The sequence below is a fragment of the Dipodomys ordii genome, unplaced genomic scaffold (assembly GCF_000151885.1).
Source record: "Dipodomys ordii isolate 6190 unplaced genomic scaffold, Dord_2.0 Scaffold34, whole genome shotgun sequence".
Taxonomy (NCBI): Eukaryota; Metazoa; Chordata; class Mammalia; order Rodentia; family Heteromyidae; genus Dipodomys; species Dipodomys ordii.
The window spans coordinates 6,431,388-6,451,084 of NW_012267250.1; positions in this window are offsets into that span (position 1 = coordinate 6,431,388).

Here is a 19,697-nt window from a genome sequence, read left to right on the forward strand (position 1 = left end):
TTTAATTTTTTGAGTTCCAAGTATATTTTAGATATGAGACCCTTGTCTGTTGTATGGCTAGTGATCTTCTCCCAATCCATGGGCTTTCTACTGATCTGGCTAGCTATGTCATTTGCCATGCAGAAGCTCTTCAGCTTCATGCAATCCCATTTGTCCAACCTTTTTTTGATTTGTCGTGTTTCTAGGTCTCTATTAAGAAAATTTCAGCCTGAGCCAAGGAGACCTATGGTTTCTCCTATTCCTTCCTGTAATGTTTTCAGGGTGTCTTGGGTATATATATACAATGGAATTCTATGCCTCCATCAGAAATAATGACATCACCCCATTTGTTAGGAAATGGAAAGACTTGGAAAAAATTATATTAAGTGAAGTAAGCCAGGCCCAAAGAAATAAAGGTCCCATGGTTTCCTCTATTTGCAATAACTAGTACATGTCTAGTACAAGCAATAAAGGTCAAAAGCTGTGTACATATGGAGATATAAGGTGATGTAAAGCAAAATGAAACCCAAGATAGGGACACAAATTTTTTTCTTGCTTTTTATTGTTTCTAAAGTATTTAAAATGTACCATGTGATATTTTTGTTTCTTTGTATGTTCCTCCACCACATAACCCCTGTTTTCACTGTATTTGATGTCTGTACCCTGCATCTTATATATACACTTCTCTAATTTGGGGAGGGGAAGGACAAAAATGCTTAAATAGGGATGCAGTTTGACCCATTATAACAATGAGGTGTACAAGACACTATGTTGAAAACAAACTTTACAACTTTGGCAGAGGGGAGGAGGATGGAGGGGGTAGTTGTGGAGATGGGAGGGAAGGGATGGTAGGGGAAAAACAAAGGAGGAGGCAACAATGCTCGATAAGAAATGTACTCATTACCTTGCTCATGTAACTGTAACCCCTCTGTACAGTATTTTTACAATAAAAAAGTACAAAAAAGAAATAAAGCTTTAAAAACTTTGAGCTATTTCAACAAAGTTTTTTTTAATATCTATCCTAATTCTCTGCATTTCCAAAATATAAGCTTTACTGGAATTAATTGGGGAAAAATATGGTTTTCCTAAATCTCTGTGTTCTTGTTAGACAAGCGTTGGTAAGGTAACACAGTGGCTTGCCCAAAACAATGTCTCAATACATTCTTATGACTATTAGTTCCAGTCACACTTTTGTGATGACCATCTTTTTCAAAGTTCGTAACAATGCTGATCAAAATGGGCATCTCATAATTTAGCTGCTTGTTAAGAAACACTGAAGGAAGTGTCTGGAGGGTAATGTTATGACTAATGTTACCACCAATAATCATTAAGAAGCCACTTTAGCACAAAAGAAATGGGATCCACATATTCCAGGCTAGAGTGAGGTCTTATAGACTGATAGCATATTTGACCAATTTACCATGGGTTTTTGTGTGGAATGAATTGATGTAAGCTGTTTTAAAAAACAGACACAAAGCTTTTTAATGTGAAAACTGGGATATACAAATATGAATTTTATTGCAGTTGAAAACAAATGTTTTCTTTCAGTTCTCCCAGGCATAAAAGTTCATGAAGCAGGATTGTATCACCATGGTCAATGGAGAAATAATTCAATACTGTCAAATTCTAATAAAGTCATCAGACTTAAGGTAAATCTTCCATTTGAATCACTATGGAGATATTTTTCTATCTAAACCAAACTTTTGATCATACATGGTTAAAATGTAGCTTCTGAGTAGCAACCCTCAAAAGTAAAATTTATTTCTGCTTGGGTTCTCTTGGCATTCTGCGCTGCATGGTGTAAGATTGTGATTGTTTAGAAAAGGGAGAGGTGTGGCTATCTCACCAAAGGAAAGGAATTTCATTATTGGGGTCTCAGTCACTCTGCCTGTAATTTGGTGGTCACCAGTTCTCTTCCATGCTAGGTGGATTGCTTAGCCCTGCTGCAAATGGTCTCTGAGGATTACTCAAGAAATGGGGATACCCATCTTCCTTTGTTTTATTTTGAAACTAAATGGATAGTTTTCAGTTGCTCATCAGACTACAGAAAGTTTGAGAAAAGTGTTTGGGGGCATTTCACAGCAATTAAATTGGGTAGCAGCCGTTGGTCCCATTCTGCCCACTTCATTTCACACTGTAAGCAACAGGGGTGACTGTTCTGACTCAGCCCGCAGAACGCTTCCGAGGGCATTAAGCAGGGACAACAACACAAGTGACTCTTCTTTTCATTTTGTTTTTTGGCTAGGGGCTAAATTACCCATCACATCAATAGTCTCCATCTGTCAGGTGCTTACAGAAATTTTACTTAGCCAGATTGTGTTGCTCTTAAGCACAGAAAACGGAGGATCTAGTTCCTTTTTACTTTCCAACACTGGACAGCTAGACCCTTAAACAGAAAGAGTTAATTATTGTCTAACTCTGTTCACATTTTTTTTCAACAATCAGATTTTTAGTATATTTAAAAAAGGTAAGGTCTTTTCTAGTACTACATGTGATTTTCTTTAACTTAAATGTAGATACAATAAATTGACATTTATATAAAATATATTTTGTCCCTAAAAATGATGTTTGCAATGGGTAATGGAGTTCAAATTTTCACAATATAAAATTAAATAATGAAATACAAAACAGTAGTAATTCTAATTTTTCCTCTAAAAATGTAGAAAGAAATGCGCTCATGTGATAATAATACTTACATTTTATATTTTTTCTTTTTTTGATTTCTGCTCTTTATTTTATTTTTTATGCTTTTTTGTGTGTGAAAATACCATACAGAGGGGTTACAATTACATGAGCAAGGTAATGAGTACAATTTTTATCAAGCATTGTTGCCTCCACCTTTGTTTCCCCTTCCCATTCCTTCCCATCTCTCCCACACACACTCATCCCCCCCACCCCGTGCCAAAGTTGTAAAGTTCATTTTTTCGACTTAACATCTTGTATATCTCATTGTTGCAATGGGTCCACCTGTATCCCTATTTAAACAATTTGTTTTTTCTATTTTCTCTTTACATTTCCCTGAAATGTTGAAAATTTTTACCATGGAGAAATCTTTTATATGACAAATGCTAAAGAAAACACTTTGTATTTCAACACATACTGGTCTTAAGATCTATCTTTTTTATAAAATTAATTCTTAATGCTTTTCTTATCATTTACCCCCTATATTTATATAAATTACTCCCAAATATTTGCCCCACCCTAACTATTATTTTCAGTATTTGCTGCTTGACCTGTGTATACTTGACCATTTGTAGAAATACTAATGGAAGAAATGGTATATTATCTACCTTAGAATAAAAGAAGAGTGATTTTAGTCACTGTGATGGCTACTTTGAAAGTTATATTCTCTGACTAAATTTTCAAATTGATTTGAATTATACATATATCCTAGGACAAGCCATACTTTTGAGGCTTCAAAACTGAAGCATGTCTGGGCATCAAAGGCTCAGGCCTGTATTCTTAGCTACTCAGGAGGTTGAGATCTGAAGATCTCAGTTCAAAGCAGGGAAAATCCATGAGACTTTTGTCTCCATTTAAGCATTCCCCCCCCCAAAAAAAAAGCTACCAGTGTTCATGCAGATCAAGTAACAGAGCATTTGCCTCAAGCAGAAAAGCTCAAGGACAGCATTAAGACCCTAAATTCAAACCCCAGGAACAGCAAAACAAAAACAAAAAACGAACTGAAAATATTACTTCAACAGTGATAGTTTTCTTTTCTCATTACTAATTTTGGAAATGTATAAAAAGAAGTGAGCTTTAAGTTTTCCATACCAATCAAGACAACTCAGTATCTAGACATTATTTGACAAAAAAAATAATGAAAAGTTCATGGACAATATGCAAAGATAATATTCTTTAGCATTTGATTCATTTAATGGTCCACTAGAAATTAAACAGGGAACATTAGGACCAAGAAACAAAATTCCAGAAGTAAAGGGTCAGTATTGAATTAGTTGTGGAAACAACAATACTAATTAAGATCTCTAAATGAGCCTAAAATGAAAATATTAGAAAAGTCTAATTAGACCATACAAGAACCAGGCAACCTTCAAACCAAAAGCAGATTCTAGGAACTCTGCCTGGTAACAAGGTCAAGCAGCATTTATTGGCATAAAAGGAGGTACAGCCAACCACTACTGGAGTTAGTTCATTGTTTTCACTTATTTAAGTCAGTTAGTAGCTAGAATTGATTGACCCTCAGCTGCATTAATGGACTGTGTCTCAGATAGCAAAGTCTTAGGTTAGGCTTGCAGTTAGTTCACATACAACATTAGGTTGGGTTTCATTATTTATGGACTCCAGTATGGAAACTTCCTCAGGCCAAATTTTAGCCTAAAAATTGTCAGGCTTCATTCAGGTCTTTAATAAACTAATAATGGTTTTCTTAACTGAAACGGGAGTTAATCCATTCTGTAGCAGACTTCAAGAAGTATTTAATGAAAGCAATCTATTTTTTTCCTCCACTCTTTGATCTTTGGTGTTTTGAAGAGAACAATTTTAACCAATGTCCTAAGGAACAGAACTAGATCAGTTTTTGAGGTTTGAGAGAAAGTTTATCTGGGTCACACTGTAAGAGGTGATTCATGGAATGAATCAGAGCCTGGCCAGCAAATATCTTGAAGACATGGATTGTTGTTAGATGTAAAATGACAGGTGATAACATCAATGCCCTCCATCATTTTAATGTATATAAATATGACTTATATCAAATATTTGTACATTACATATATAAATGTGTATATGTGCATACATATAAATAAATATCGAATGTAGTAACATTTGTGTTAGACACAAAGTAGACAATAATATCTTATAACCAGGAAATTTATAAATAAACAGTATTATAATCATAGAACTGAATACTATGTCCCCATAAAAATGATAAATTAATCTAGCATTCATAAGCGTTAATTAATTCTAAAATTGTAAGAAAATAAAGGAAGTCTCAAAGGGTCACATATGCAAAGGTAAGATTTCCTGAAGTCCACAACAAAATTTTGTTTAGTTATGTGAACATACAGAATCAAATATTAAGAAACTAATACAAAATACTAAGGTTAGCAGATAAACAAGGGGAAATATTGGGAATTTGGGTACAATACAGGATTAGCAAAAAGCCTTGATAATATTTGATGCTACATAATTACTAGACAAAGTTTCCTACGCATGACAAAGAAAATAAAAGCCACAAAGGAAAAACATGACAAGCTAGATGTCATCAAAGCTAAATATTTTTTCTCAGCAAAAGACATTGAAAAAATGAATAAATAATCCAAAGGATGCTAGAACATAATTTATATAATGCTTATATGAATATTGTACCATACAGATTGGTAAAATGGAATAACTATCTTGTCAAAAGAATCTATCTGTAGATATATAGGACAAGATCAAAATATATAAGCATACTGAACAGCATTAATAAAGACACAAACAACCCAATTAAGAGCTAAATAGTTAATGTTAAATATTAAATATTTCAGCAGGAAAATAAAGGACTGATAAGTTCACCAAGAAATACTTTATTAATTATGAGGCACAAAAATAACATTAAAAATGGTACTGCAACACATTCATTAGGTTACATAATATTTAAAATATCTAAAATCATGTGTTAGAAAGTTGGCTAATTGTAAATGTGACATATATTCTTTATAGGCACAAAATAAATTTGAAGTACAGCTTGGCTTTTTCTTAAAATGTTAAACATATATCCATTCTAATGTACAGATTTTCCTTCTGTACATCTACCCTGAAATATATATATATATATATATATATATACACCTTAAAGCAACTTGTACTGGAATTTTCATGACAGTTTAATTCATGAAAGTTCCAAATGAGAAACAATCATATTTAATATAATGATGCAATATTAGTCTTTTCAATGCTGAATACTAGTACCTCCAATGATGAGAATGAGTCTCAAAACACTGTATGAATAAAACAAGACAAACAAATGATTGTAGTGCACTTGATTAACTCTTGACAAGAACTCTGTAATAGGAAAAACTGAATATATGATCAAAGACACAAAGTATGATTTTCTGTGAAAAATTAGAGCTATAGTAGTGGTGAAATTACTGGAAAGGAAGCCTTCTGTATTGATAGAAAGTTTTAGATTTTAATATGGCTGATATAAAACACAAGTGTATGGATTTGTCTAAAACTCAATACAGTACACTGAACAGTGGCATTTGCTTATTGTTACTTGTATCTCTAGGGGAAAATTGCATAAAATTCTTACACTTAGGCACTTTTGCATTTGTCCACCATTTCATGCTAGATGAAAACTGGCACTGAACATCTACAGCCCTTTCTGGCATTTCATTTATTTATTTTTCTTGCAACCCCTTAAGATGGGATTTAACATGAAATTTGCATAAAAGCATATAGTGTCCTTCAATCATATCCGCCCCTCCTTGCTCTCTCATTTTCCTTCTTTCATCTCTCACGCTTCCATGCCAAACAGTTCTCTATTTGTGTTCAGACTGACAGTGTAGCTTTCAGACAGAAAACATACATGATCTGCCTTTCTGAGGCCTTTCACGTAACATAACGCTGTCCAGGTCATTCCCCCTCTTTTTGGCTGAAGAATACTGCATGGTATATAATTGCCACATTACCTTGGGCACTACTATGTTGTTAAGTACTTGCTTATCTTGAATATGCTAGGGTAAGCACAGGTATATGTTTATGCATGTATCTCCATTGTGTTTCTTACATTCCTTTTGATAAACCTGAGTTCCTTGGTTCTCTGTAATACTTTAATATTTATCTTTACTACAAACTTCTCTATGTTTGATGATAATGTGATTTGAGAAAAAAATTTAGTGTTTATTGTGCTTGTGGCTTTTTAACTTAGAATGATTGGGTTTAGAGTCTCTTGAATTATAATGTTGTTCTAATGTTATTTCTGGTGCAATTCACCTGCTCGTCTCTTCTTACTTCCTCTTCCCTTACAGCTCATGATATTGAACATTGCTTCATTAATTATTACCATTTGTGTTTTTTCTTCTGCAAGTTGGCTAAACAATTCATTTGTCCATTTATTAATTGGATTACTTATTAATTTGCTGTTTAATTTTTGAATGTTTTTATATTAATCCTTATGCATTGAATAGTTGGTAAAGATTTGCTTCCAGTTTTTGGGTTGTCTCCTGATTCTGGAAATTCTTCCTTTTGATGTGCAGAATCTTTTAAAATTTGCTTGCAGTCATGATGTATATGTTCACTCCCTAATCAACTTCAGTCTGCAAAAGACAACATGTCCCCAATGATCAAAGCACTTTCTAATAACTTTCAGAAGAATTAATCTCAAACCAACAAGTAGCAGAACATTGTGCATTCTGACTTCTGTCAGAAACTCCTTGATCTAAACAATATAGAATTAAAGGAATGAAAGTCACTTTTGTCAAAAGACTTTTCATAAATCCTTTCATTCATGTGTCCAGGCACATGATTTATTCCATAAAGCTCATCATGATCTGGTCCATAACATAGTGGCTTCCAATTTTGTTTATCTGACTCAGAAACATAAATAAGTCAGAATCTTAACACAGAGAACATCCACTGATGCTAGACCTTTTTGGAAATGCCATTCATGTTCATTTAAAATGCTAATAAAACAGGTCATAGAATGGTAAGATTAGGGCGATATAATAACTCTTTGTAGATAGAGGACATGCTTCAGAATCACAGTCACGATGTTAGAGGTAATTCTCAAGTAACCACTCCTATGACTACTAAAAAATTATTATCTAGTGGCCTAGATATTTGGTCAATAAAAGATGTTTACATGTTCTAATTAGTAATATCTTGAATAATTCAATTGTACAAAATATTTTCATGTATCAAGCCATGGTCTCATTTGTTGTCTCTGTACATTCATAAATGACAAAGAATTTGCTAAAAGTTTCAGAATTTCACATATAACTTCATGTATGTGAATACATTAAAATACTATTGTGAGATTAGCAGTTACTCAGAAGGAGTTGTAGCCGGATGCCGGTGGCTCACGCCTGTAATCCTAGCTACTCAGGAGGCTGAGATTTAAGGATCACGGTTCAAAGCCAGTCCTGGCAAAAAAGTCCATGAGCTCTTATCTCCAATTAACCACTAGAAAACTGGAAGTGGTGCTGTGGCTCAAGCGGTAGAGTGCTTGCCTTGAGCTGAAGATTGCAGGGGTAGCATCCAAGCCCAGAGTTCAAGCCCCATGACCAACCAAAAAAAAAAAAAAAGAAAGAAAAGAAAAAAGAAAAAGAGCTGTAGAAAATCAGAAAATAGCAACCATAAACTCACAGGAAAGTGTTTGAACCTCCCTGGTCAATGCCATCATGCCACAATCAGAATATCTACTCCAAAATTCCTATTTTAGTATCTCTACCCTGATAAAGGATTATATATCTCAATTGTTGACTGACCAAATTAGAAAAAATCTTTCTCAATAATTTCATCTCATATGAAGAAAACATTGCCTTTTAGTTGTTGATCTTGAGCAGAACACAATGAATTCCGTGTGTTCTCACAGGATAGATAACATACACTTAACTAGGCAAAATATGAATGTGTGTGATCTCCTCCATAACATGATACTTCTTTATTCATAAATCACATATATGCTACTTGTATGTTCCTGTAAAAGAATCAGGAAGAATTTACATGTCTTTGTCCAAACCTACTGTATCTTAGAGCCCTTTTGCAACTCTTGGTTTATATGACTCTTTGAACTTTGCTATTGTCTAAAGCATAAAAATGATTTCTATGAGTAGAATTGTAAACATGCCCTAGAGATAGAGAGAGTGAGTCATAAAGAGATAACAGCATGTATACAGATTTTTGTACTTGGCAATTACAGAATCGGGAAGATAACTCCAGGTAAAGTCAGAAAGAAATTTACTTTAATATAGGTAGACAATACCACTCTCTTTTTCTGTTTTATTTTACTCTCAGAACCTCCCATAAATGCCAGCCTAAGGAAAAGCTCTTCTCCACTAAATTCTGTTCAAAACAGCAAAACCTGCCCAAATACAACAACACAAATTAGAATTATTATCAGCAGCTATTATGTACTAAAAAGAAAAAGAAAGAAAACAACAAATATGTTTTTAATTGTAAATTTCCTCTTGTGGAAATCAGGCACCCTCACATCTTTACATTTTTTTTTACTAGCAAATGGACCTTGCTGGAATATTTCCAGTAGAAGAGGTCAGTTCCTTTCTTTTGTGACACTCTCTGCTAAATAAGGCAGAGTTTCTATTTTCCAACAATATATTTCCATCTTTAGAGAGATATTAGAGTAATAGAAAACTCAAAATTTACTTCCTGGGTATTAGGACATTGTATGAAATTACTTATGAAAAAATTAACTTCCTTTCTAATGTTGGTACTGCTGAAATGACAGAACAGTTTGAGATGAGTCTCTAAAAATAAAAGAAACATTTTAGAAAATTCAATGTCTATTTTTTCTAACAAACTTACTCTTATCCCTGAGAGGCCTACCATCACTCTACACTGTAGAGATGAGCACTTTGAGGTTCCTTTGTTACCCCAAGAGGGTAAATGGCATAACTAGATTTTTTTCTTTATTGGAAAGAAAATCAAATGTAAATTTAATAAAGCATTTTAATATTTCTAAACTATAAAAATCAACTGTGACAAGTGCAATTCTTACTTTGAATTTTTTAATAGTATGGGACTAGCTGAGGAATACTAAGTAGTACAGTGCAGAAATTGTCTGATTAGGAGCTGTCAAAATATCTGAACGTACAGACTGCATTCCTCAAAGGTAAGCAGTCCTGGACATAAGGTGTGTTTCAAAATGACAGATTAGTCTACCATCCATTTAAAGTAGATTACTTTGTACTTTGAGGGAGAAAATACATTTTTTCCTTGAGGAGAAAACAATATAGAGTTTCTTGTCTGAAAATATCACACTTTCTTTTTCAGAGTATCAGTGGAAAAGTCCATGCAGTAAATGTAATTCTCCTTTGATTTTTCACAAGGCTTGTCAGTTGTTTTCCTGTAGTATCTCTAAATTAAATTTCTTCTATTCCACCTGACTACAGGAGCCCTTGTCTTCATTCAGGAGCTCATCATCTACTTCTCAGATTACAGTAAAACTCTTAAATCTTTATTCTCCCTTCTTTATTCCTTATACCTCACTTAGCACTTTATATCTTTTCCATTTTTTAGCTTATTTCTACCCAAATTCCAAGACATTCTTTTTAAAGCACACAACTTCTCACATTTCTTGATGTTTCCCAATCCTGTAATACTCCTTATAGTACAAGAAAGAGATTTTATAACCTGGGCCACTCTGTCTCCCCACCCTAGCTGTGCCTCTCTTTTTGTTTTATCTGATCTCAACAAGCCAGTCTTTTCACAAGCACCATATTACACACAACTTTTTCCCCCAGAGTGATTTATATCCCTGTATACTTTTTCTATTAAAAAATCATTCACATCACATGATGGTCTCTCACTCTCTCAACATCCCTCCCTCCTTCCACCTGTCTGTCTGTCTGTCTGTCTCTCTCTCTCTGTCTCTTTCTGAGTAGTTTTATCAGACATAATGGATGAATGGGCTGATAAATGGGAACAATGGGAACAAAGTTTCATGGCTATTAAAAGTACATATACATTGTGTGTGTTCTGTAGCAGACCTTAGATTTGCTTTTTGTTTTTCTAACAAAAATTGGGGTCTCATACTGTGACCTCCACATTTCCCTCCAGGAGGATGATTTACAGCTTTTGTATCATGATTATTTCAAATAGCCACGTGTACACATATGTTATTTTCATAATCTGAAATTCCTCTTCTGACCTGGAAAATGGGCACTAAAAATTCCCACCTAGATCCTCTCTACAAGTCAGCTGAGACCAATATGGTTTTGAGCAAAATGTAGATATGTTCTAAATCTATTATAATGCCTTATTCAGGTAAACTACTAAAATTCTCAGGCTGAATAATTCCATCTGAAAAATCGCAAGAATTCTGGGTATATAAACCTTGTAAACCTCAAAATTTTGTTGTGAGTACTAAAAGTTAATATTGGATGGGACATTTTTTATTACAGGTATATGATGTTTTTAGTTATTGGAAATTACCATTTGAATTAAAATAAACTCCAATTTTATAAGATGCAAAGCATAAATGAGTCATGAAGAGGGAGAGGGAAAGAGGAGAATGGAGTAGGGAGAGGGAAGAGTAATGGGGAGAGCAGGAGAGGGTGAGGGGAAAAAATGGAGAAAGGAAAGGGCAGGTGGGCAGGCGAGGGAGCTCTGCTCCATCATTAGCAGAGCTACTGCAAAGTTGAGTCCTGGGATCTGAGCTACTTGAACTGCTAAAAACATACAATAAAATGAAAAAACTCAAATTTCTCCTGGTGTAGATGCAGCAGGGGGGACAGACACTGACAGGCTCTAGACTTAACATCTCGCTGCTCACTGGGATACCTGTGTATGACTTCCTGCCAGACCCTCTTCAAAGCTCAGTGCAGGCAAGGGAAATAGCTCAAATTTCTAGAAAAGGAAGGATGAGGGTATCGCATCAAACTTTTGGGGATTTTCAAACTCTGTGGATTCACTACTTTGTCCCAATTTACAAGTCCCTATCAGAACATTTGTCAAGGTAAAACCTTAGCTTTTTGATTAATACAAATGTGTCAGTAGTTTCTCATAAGGATTATTCATACTTTTTTTCTCAAATCTCAGAACACGTTGAGTTGTTGAAGGTCATAAAGATTTTCCTCTGTTTTTGTAAAACTTTTGTAGATTGATGTTTTATATTGTCTTGGATTTTGATGGGACATTAGGATGTTATAGTTAAGGCAAGTATAAAACAAGCCCTTAAAACATTATTAGCATTAAGCCAGATGCTAGTGATAAACGCCTGTAATATTACCCAGGAGTCAGAGACCTGGAGGTTTGAGTTTTGGAGCCAGCTCAGGTAGAAAAGTCCATGAGACTTCATCTCAGATTAGCCAGAAAAATGACAGACTAGAAATGTGGCACAAGTGATAGAGTACCAGCCATGAATTTAAAAACAGTGAGAGCTTATTAGTGCATATTAATAGTACAAAATAGTGGATGTTCTTAAGAATAGAATTATTCTACAATCTATCTAAATGTATTCCAAGAAGCTGGAAAGTGAAGTGCCGTGGGAGAGGAGGGGTTAAGTTAGGGGGAGAGGTATAGACAAAGGAAGAGCAGATAGATGGAAAATGAAATCACAATATTCAATGTATATATATGAAAAATAAAGCTAGGAAAATTGAGGGGATGCAGAAGAGAAAGAATGGCAAAAGAGGTCCTCTTGATCAGGATATATCACATGCATAAACTGACATGTTGACCTGAAACCCCCTTGTACTATTCAAAGATAATTAAAATGATTATTTAAAAATAAAATAATAGGGGGGCGGGGGGAGACTGGGGAGGGATGTGAAGGGTAAACAAAGGAGGAGGCTGCAATGCTTGATAAGAAATGTACTCATTATCTTGCCCATGTAATTGTAACCCCTCTGTACAGTATGTTTACAAAAATAAAAATTAAAATTAAAAAATAAAATAAAATAATAAAGGATATATGAAAAAACAAAAAAATCATTTTTATATATAGTTTTTGAATTATTCACTGGATGAGTTGCAGTTATACATCTCTCACATTTGCAGGATTTTATTTCGGGCTTTCAATGTCATTTAATACATTTACATGTCTGTCTCTCTGCCAACATCATCTGGATCTAAGTACCATAACTAAAACAACTTGAATTAAGGTAAACTTGTGCCTTCGGTTTATTCTTCTTTTCTAAATTAACCTTTGTTATTCTTTTGCTTTTCTTGGAAATGTAAGGATAAGCTCTTTCTCGCTACAAAAGTTTGTGAAGGGATTTTGATATGAATGTATCAAACTGCCTATCAATTTGGGGAGAATTAAGACCCTTCACTATAGTAAACAAACTGACCAATGCATTTTTCGAATGCAGAAGCTGTACTCAAAGAAGGAGATAGTTACACAGCATGTCAGTCCTTCCAGTTTAGCAAACTGATGTGTGAAAAGCACTTAATCAATACCTAGTAAATATTAGCTGGAGAGAGAAGTTGTGTGGCAAGAGGGAAAGTTTTGGAAAAGATGACTCTACTCACTCTGTGAATTTGGTGATGGCTTCATACGTTGGGAGAGATAACTCATACAATTTAAATAGGAGCAATTTGTTGTGTATCAACTATTTATTAATGTAGTTGTTTCCTAAGATTATCCTAAATAGGTATGTCCTTTCAGCTATAATATCCTTCACTGAGATGTTCTTAATATGAAGGATATTTGGAGCTAACAGTGTTAAACTTTGCCTGAACCTAGTACTCCCAGGAAACAGCAGTGATTATGAAATCCTCTTGTCCTTTTGTTTTTTCCAAAATGACTTGACCTTTCTATGTTCAGAGAAATAGCTGGTGCTATAAGACAACCCTACTCTTGCACATCATGAGGAAATACTATTTTTAGTATTCTTTTGTAAGTTCATACCACAGAATTGAGTTTATTGACTGGGCAGTGAGATACACATGTGTTGGTAATTATTGCTTAGAATCAGTTTATGAGTATGTGTGTCTAGAAAGACTTGGCATATATATTTACAATAAATAGAAAATCCACATAAAACTTTTTTGGTAAAAAGAATATAGATGATCTCTCTCTCTTTCTCTACATATATATAGATATATATGCACCCATATATAATCACTAAAAACTAACAGCTTAATAATAATCATTGTGCTGCATGATACTCATAGGACAAATCTGAGAAAAGAATTCTTTGTCAGTAGTTTACCATTTCTAATTACTTTCATAGGACTTTTGAATACCTTTTTGTTTATTTGACTGTGTTAATCCTGAGGTCTACTTTGTCTTTGAGATATTCCTCAGTAATGACCATTGTCACTATGGCAATAGCCTGAACAAAACCATGCTCTTAATTATCCAATGCATTTTATCCTTGTCAGCAACCAAGAAAGCTCACAATGACTTAAACTACATGCATGTTTCTAACATGGCAATGTCTGAAGAAGCAGGACCTTAGCTGCTTTTAGTCATATGTTTTGTCAGTAGTTCACTAGTTTCTGTAATTTCCTTCTGACTCTTAGATACAGCCTTATTATTTGCAGGAGTTAGTACTCTCCTTCTTCAGTTTACCATTCTTTTTCTTAGGGCCTGTCCATTGTGGTGAAGAGAGAAATGTGTTCTCTATTGAATCAGGGCTGAGGTTAGAGGCAGCTAAGTGGCTGGGTAATAGTTGTACCTTTTTTTCGCCCTGAAATTATGTCTGTAAGTCATTCAGTCTAACTCCAAGGAGAAAGATTCATACACATTATTTCTTTTCTATTTTTTAAATTGTGAAAATACTATCAGAGGGGTTACAATTACACAGTCAAGGTAATGAGTACATTTCTTATGAAGCATTATTGCCTCCTCCTTTGTTTCCCCTCCCCATCCCTTCCCATTTCCCTCCCCTGCCCACTCCCCCCTCATCCCCCTCATACACATCATTTTGAAGAAGAAGAAGAAAAAAGCTGAAATGGAAGCTAGAGATGGGAACAGCAAGTACGTATTTGTAGCCTGGCCTACTAAACTGAACTGAGATTCTCCATAAAAGAGATATAATTTCAGGTCAGGATAGTCTCCAATGTACTTTTCACGAAAGAGTACAATAAATCTCTTTAAAAAAGTCATACCTGGTCTTTCATCAATAGCAGGAGTGAGTTTCCTGGAACATTGTGTGCACAGAAGGCCATTAATATATTTTGAAGCTTCTATTCATTAAAAAGCACAAATTGATTTTATTTACTGCTCTGTGACAAGAATACTACTGTTATAAAAAACATTGCCTCAAATAAAAAAACATAGTTTTCTTCTGATAATTAGTAACTGTAGGCAATGGAAACAAACAGCATTGTTGTAGTTATTCTCTTGGCTGTAATCAATTATCTCAGTTTTGTGTTAGGCAGGTAAGACTTGGCTTGAGACTGACCTATTACTAAAATAAATCTGGCTTCTCAGGGGAATCCAAAATCAGAGACAAATTTTTAGGCCAGCTTGTCACAAAACACAGAATAAACTAAGGAAGTATACACAATTCACAATGATTATTAATGTTTGCTTGTTTGTTTAGTTGGTTCTAATTATTACCACTTTTTTGCTCAGGTATGCTATCAGTTGTTCAATGGGAAAGTCTAAGCATTTGTAATTACTAGATAAATTCTGCAATGAATGTCTTACTAGAAACTCTTAAGGTAGCTTTAGTATAATTATTTTTGAGAAATATTTAATATAATTTTGTATTCATATCAAGATATACTGACATGGGGCTAGGAAGGTGGCTCAGTGGTAGAGCGCTTGCCTTGCATGCATGAGGCCCTTGGTTCGATTCCTCAGCACCACCCGGAAGTGGTGCTGTGGCTCAAGTGGTAGAGCGCTAGCCTTGAGCTGAAGAGCTGAGGGACAGCGCCCAGGCCCAGAGTTCAGACCCCACAACCGGACCCCCCCCAAAAAAAGATATACTGACATAAGCAAGTCACTTTTTAATATAATACACTCCAAAACTTAAACGTTCATTCAATAGTCTCTGAAAACCCATAACACCACTAGCCAAAACAAGGCAGTAATAACTGATGTTTATCAATACATTCACTATTAAAAGGAAGTCTAATTCCCGCTGTTCAAACAATTTACTCATTTGAAATTGGAAGTATGATTAAGTTGGGGCTGATCCAAACATGATCTAAATATTTAATATAAATGATAAGAAATAAAATTCATTGTAATTTACTAATTTACTGTAATTTGTCTGGGAAGTTATTTCTCACAGAATCTCTCTCTTTCCCTATCTCTTTCCCTTTCTTCCTTCTTGCTTCCTCTGTTTTATCTTCCTTTACCTCCTTTCCCATTTATCCCATCTCTCTTTCTCTTTTTGTCTCATGTAGAAGCTGGCAGAGTTACTTTATCAAGATGAAGAGGAAAAAGAAGTTGCTATTATATTATTTTCTAGCAAAGATTTTGTTACAGTGAGAACCCTGTTTCACTGACTTATTCACTGTAATTTTGTGTTTTTCATCAAAGAATAAATAAAAGCAAAGCAAAGCCGGTCTCATAGGTCTATGTTGTTTGGTGGTGTGTAATCTACCACAAAGAGATTTTTTTCTCCTACATTTATTTTTATATATACAACAGACTTGCAAATTCCTATTTTATGTATTGTGTAGTGATATTATTCATTTTATGCTGAAATTAGTACTAGACTTGGCCAATGTGAGCCACTTAGAACTGACTTCTCTCTTGTTTGTTAAAATGTTTCCACCATTTTAAAGTGTGTTTCTCCCTCACAAGATAAAATGTGAATAAAAATATAATTCTAGTCACAAAAACAGTATGCCAAAAACAGGAGGAGAAAGCTTTTGATGTCTCTGGGATGCCTGAGCAGGGCCCAGAGCGGGAGCTGGATGGGAGTTGTGGTCCCCAGGGCAGCAGCTGTCTCCCACAAATGATAGAACAGATTTTCTTTGACTTTACATCCTAAAGATTTTCCTTTAGAAAGGTTGCTGCAGGTAAAAATATCTCCAAGGTATCTGGTGCCACCTCCATGAATGCCGCAGTTATCTTTTATTTTATTAAGTAGGAGTAATTTCTTTCACAATGTTCAGGGTGTTTAGAGTTGGTAAATGGCAGGAGGGTTATAGCATCAGCTGGAAAGCTCTTCCTAGCTGCACCAATAGTCTCAAGATGACAAGTTTTATACTAACAGCCATCATCTACTGTCTAAATTCATAGGATGGACTCTTTCTAAATCCTTCAAAATTAAAAAAGATGTTATACGTTTGTAATGGATTGAAATTAAACTTGTAAAAATTGTCATTTCCAAAGTCCAAATTCTTTCATGAAACACCCTGCCCCTGAGCTCTCCCCACCTACCACAGCCCCAATTCTCACATGTTCACACTTATCCACCTGTAGCAGACCTCAGTAAGACTGAATTTTAAAACATGTGTCAGAAATCAAAGTGTGTATGTGTGTGTGTGTGTGTGTGTGTGTGTGTGCATGTGTGTTACTATAACACAGGCACATAGTTTTATTTACCAACTGGAGAATCTTATTTTCAAGTCACTAGCATTTAATGGAGCAGAGAAATAAATAGACCAACATAGAGAATTTTAAAAGTCTCTAGGAGATAAAAATAAATTGCTTTAAAAGTGTATCCCTTGGCATGCCATGCTTGTCCAAAGATGCAGCAATACACCCACTAAATGTACATTAGCTGCTTTTATCACCTCTTCCCCAGATAGTATATTGCATGTGGGAAAGCTTTATTCACTCACTTGTTCTAGTGTTTTCTGAACAACTCCTATGTGCTAATCAATTCTCAGAGATGATCATTTGAGGCTCTTGTCCTCAAAAAGCCCAACTCTTTAAACCATTAGTTAAAGAGACAACACTGTAACCCTGAAGTGTTTTATACAATGTGATATAAACAAAATTACAAATGCTTTAGGAAAAGATGGAAGCACCAGAGTAAATGGACATCACCAAGGAAGATGCTTTCCAACTCCATCCCATCAAACTCATTTGCTTGTTGCTACCTTACGATGAAACAGTTTGAATTCTGGAGAGGCAACTATTTTGATTAACTTTACTGTGTAGATCAGGAAAAATAATCTTGTGGAAAAACTAGAATAGTATCCAACTTTTAGGAGCTAGATGAAACCCTTGGCGGCTGGTTATTGCTTCAAAGATGGAAGAAACATCACTACTTGTCGCTGCTAAGTGCTAAGATGGAGCCGGACACTGGTGACTCTCACCTGTAATCCTAGCTACTCAGGAGGCTGAGTTCTGAGGACTGTGGTTCAAAGCCAGCCCATGCAGGGAAGTCCATGAGACATTTATCTCCAATTAACTACCAGAAAACCGGAAGTAGCGCTATGGCTCAGGCGGTAGAGTGCTAGACTTGAGCTGAAGAGCTGAGTGACACTTCCCAGGCCCAGAGTTCAAGCCCCATTACCACACAAAATAAGTGCTAAGATGGGTGGGTTTTCCTATATCCTATACTACCTCCTTGACATAGATCATTTTGTCTTATCTGACAAATAGCAAGGAACCATTCCCTCATTCTTCCTACATTCCTCCCACAAAAATGCCTTTGAAGAAGTAGATCAATACTACTCTACTTACAGAACTTTTGATACAGAATTTCCTGAGGAAAAGCTTTAACAGAAATAAAAAGGAAGAGAAGAATATGATTTCTTTGGGTTCTCTGAACTGAAAGGGCTTCATGGCATGTAATAGGAAACAGATTGAGACTATAATGCTGGACACAAAGCTTCTATTTTTGTTGCTATTTTTTCTCTTTTAATTGCTTTATTCCTTTGATCTCACTTCCACACTAACCATTTCTCTGTCTTTTCTTCTTGTTTCTGAGTCCCCAACCATCCTCTCAAGAAAACAACAACAACAAACTCTAACATCTAACACTTTGCTATCTAATAGTCACCGCTTTGTTTTTCGTTAAGATGAACCATGGGGAGGTAAAAAAAATAATTCATAGAAGGCACAGATTTAAAAAATAAACCCAAAAATTTTATTATCTCCCTTGATGTAGAAATACACTTCTCAGCATTTGGGACTCAAAATTCTTTATGTACAACATGTGTTATATCACCAGCATGCCTTGGAAGCAATTACACCTAGTCATGTGGGTCCTTTGGCTTTGATTAAGGGACAAGAATTTTCTGCTCACATCAAGAATTCTCTGGTGCTAGGGAATTTTCTGCAGTGTTTTTAGATCTGTGTCCAAGCAGCCAATATCCAAAATACCATTTATAGGAAAACAATTCATGAATACATTCATTTACTCAAAAAACAGTTCCTCAGTGCTAGAAAATGATGTTGGCAGTAGGGATAAAGTAGTAATTGAACTGCAATCCCAGCCTTCAGGGATATGAACACATCCTCATTTAAAAGGAATGGATGAGACATCTATGTTTTCCAAAAGGCCACTACTGATTACTGGAATGGAAACAATTCACTGGGAAATAAAAACTTTCTGTGAAAAGGTAAAACATTTCTTGCCAAATCCCATCAGAAGGAATGAACATCAATATGATCTCTTCTAAATAGGCTTCCATGTGAAATTCTCTGGAGGCCAGCATTTTTGTGAATCCCAAAAGGAGATCTTGCCCAGATGATTTCCATTCTACAAAACAGTTAATTTAATTCAAAGCAGGCCCTGACATCCAGAGATTTGGGACACATATAAACCATAACACCAACTACTAATCAGTGCAGAAGAGGGTTGTAAGCATGAGACAGCTTTTGCTGTCTAACATCTAATCTGTTAACATCTAATCAGAATATGCATGTGCTCATATTCTCAGATTCTCTTTCAGTAATTTTTCAATAGCCCTAAGTAAAGATATTATTATTAATACCAGGAAAGGGTATTTTAGTATATTGAGGAAAGGATAGTTCCAAAATATTCAAATGGAATTGATGTGCTCCCTTGATTCCATATCCCAAGGAAAAGTTGTAATGTTTCAGTTGAATTAATAATGAAATTATTGATTATTTTTTATTAATTAAGCCAAATTAGTCATGCTCTGGGAACTATGCTTCTAGTTGAGATGAACAGACCTAAAGAAAGGTCTCAGAATTCAGCACTGATTTG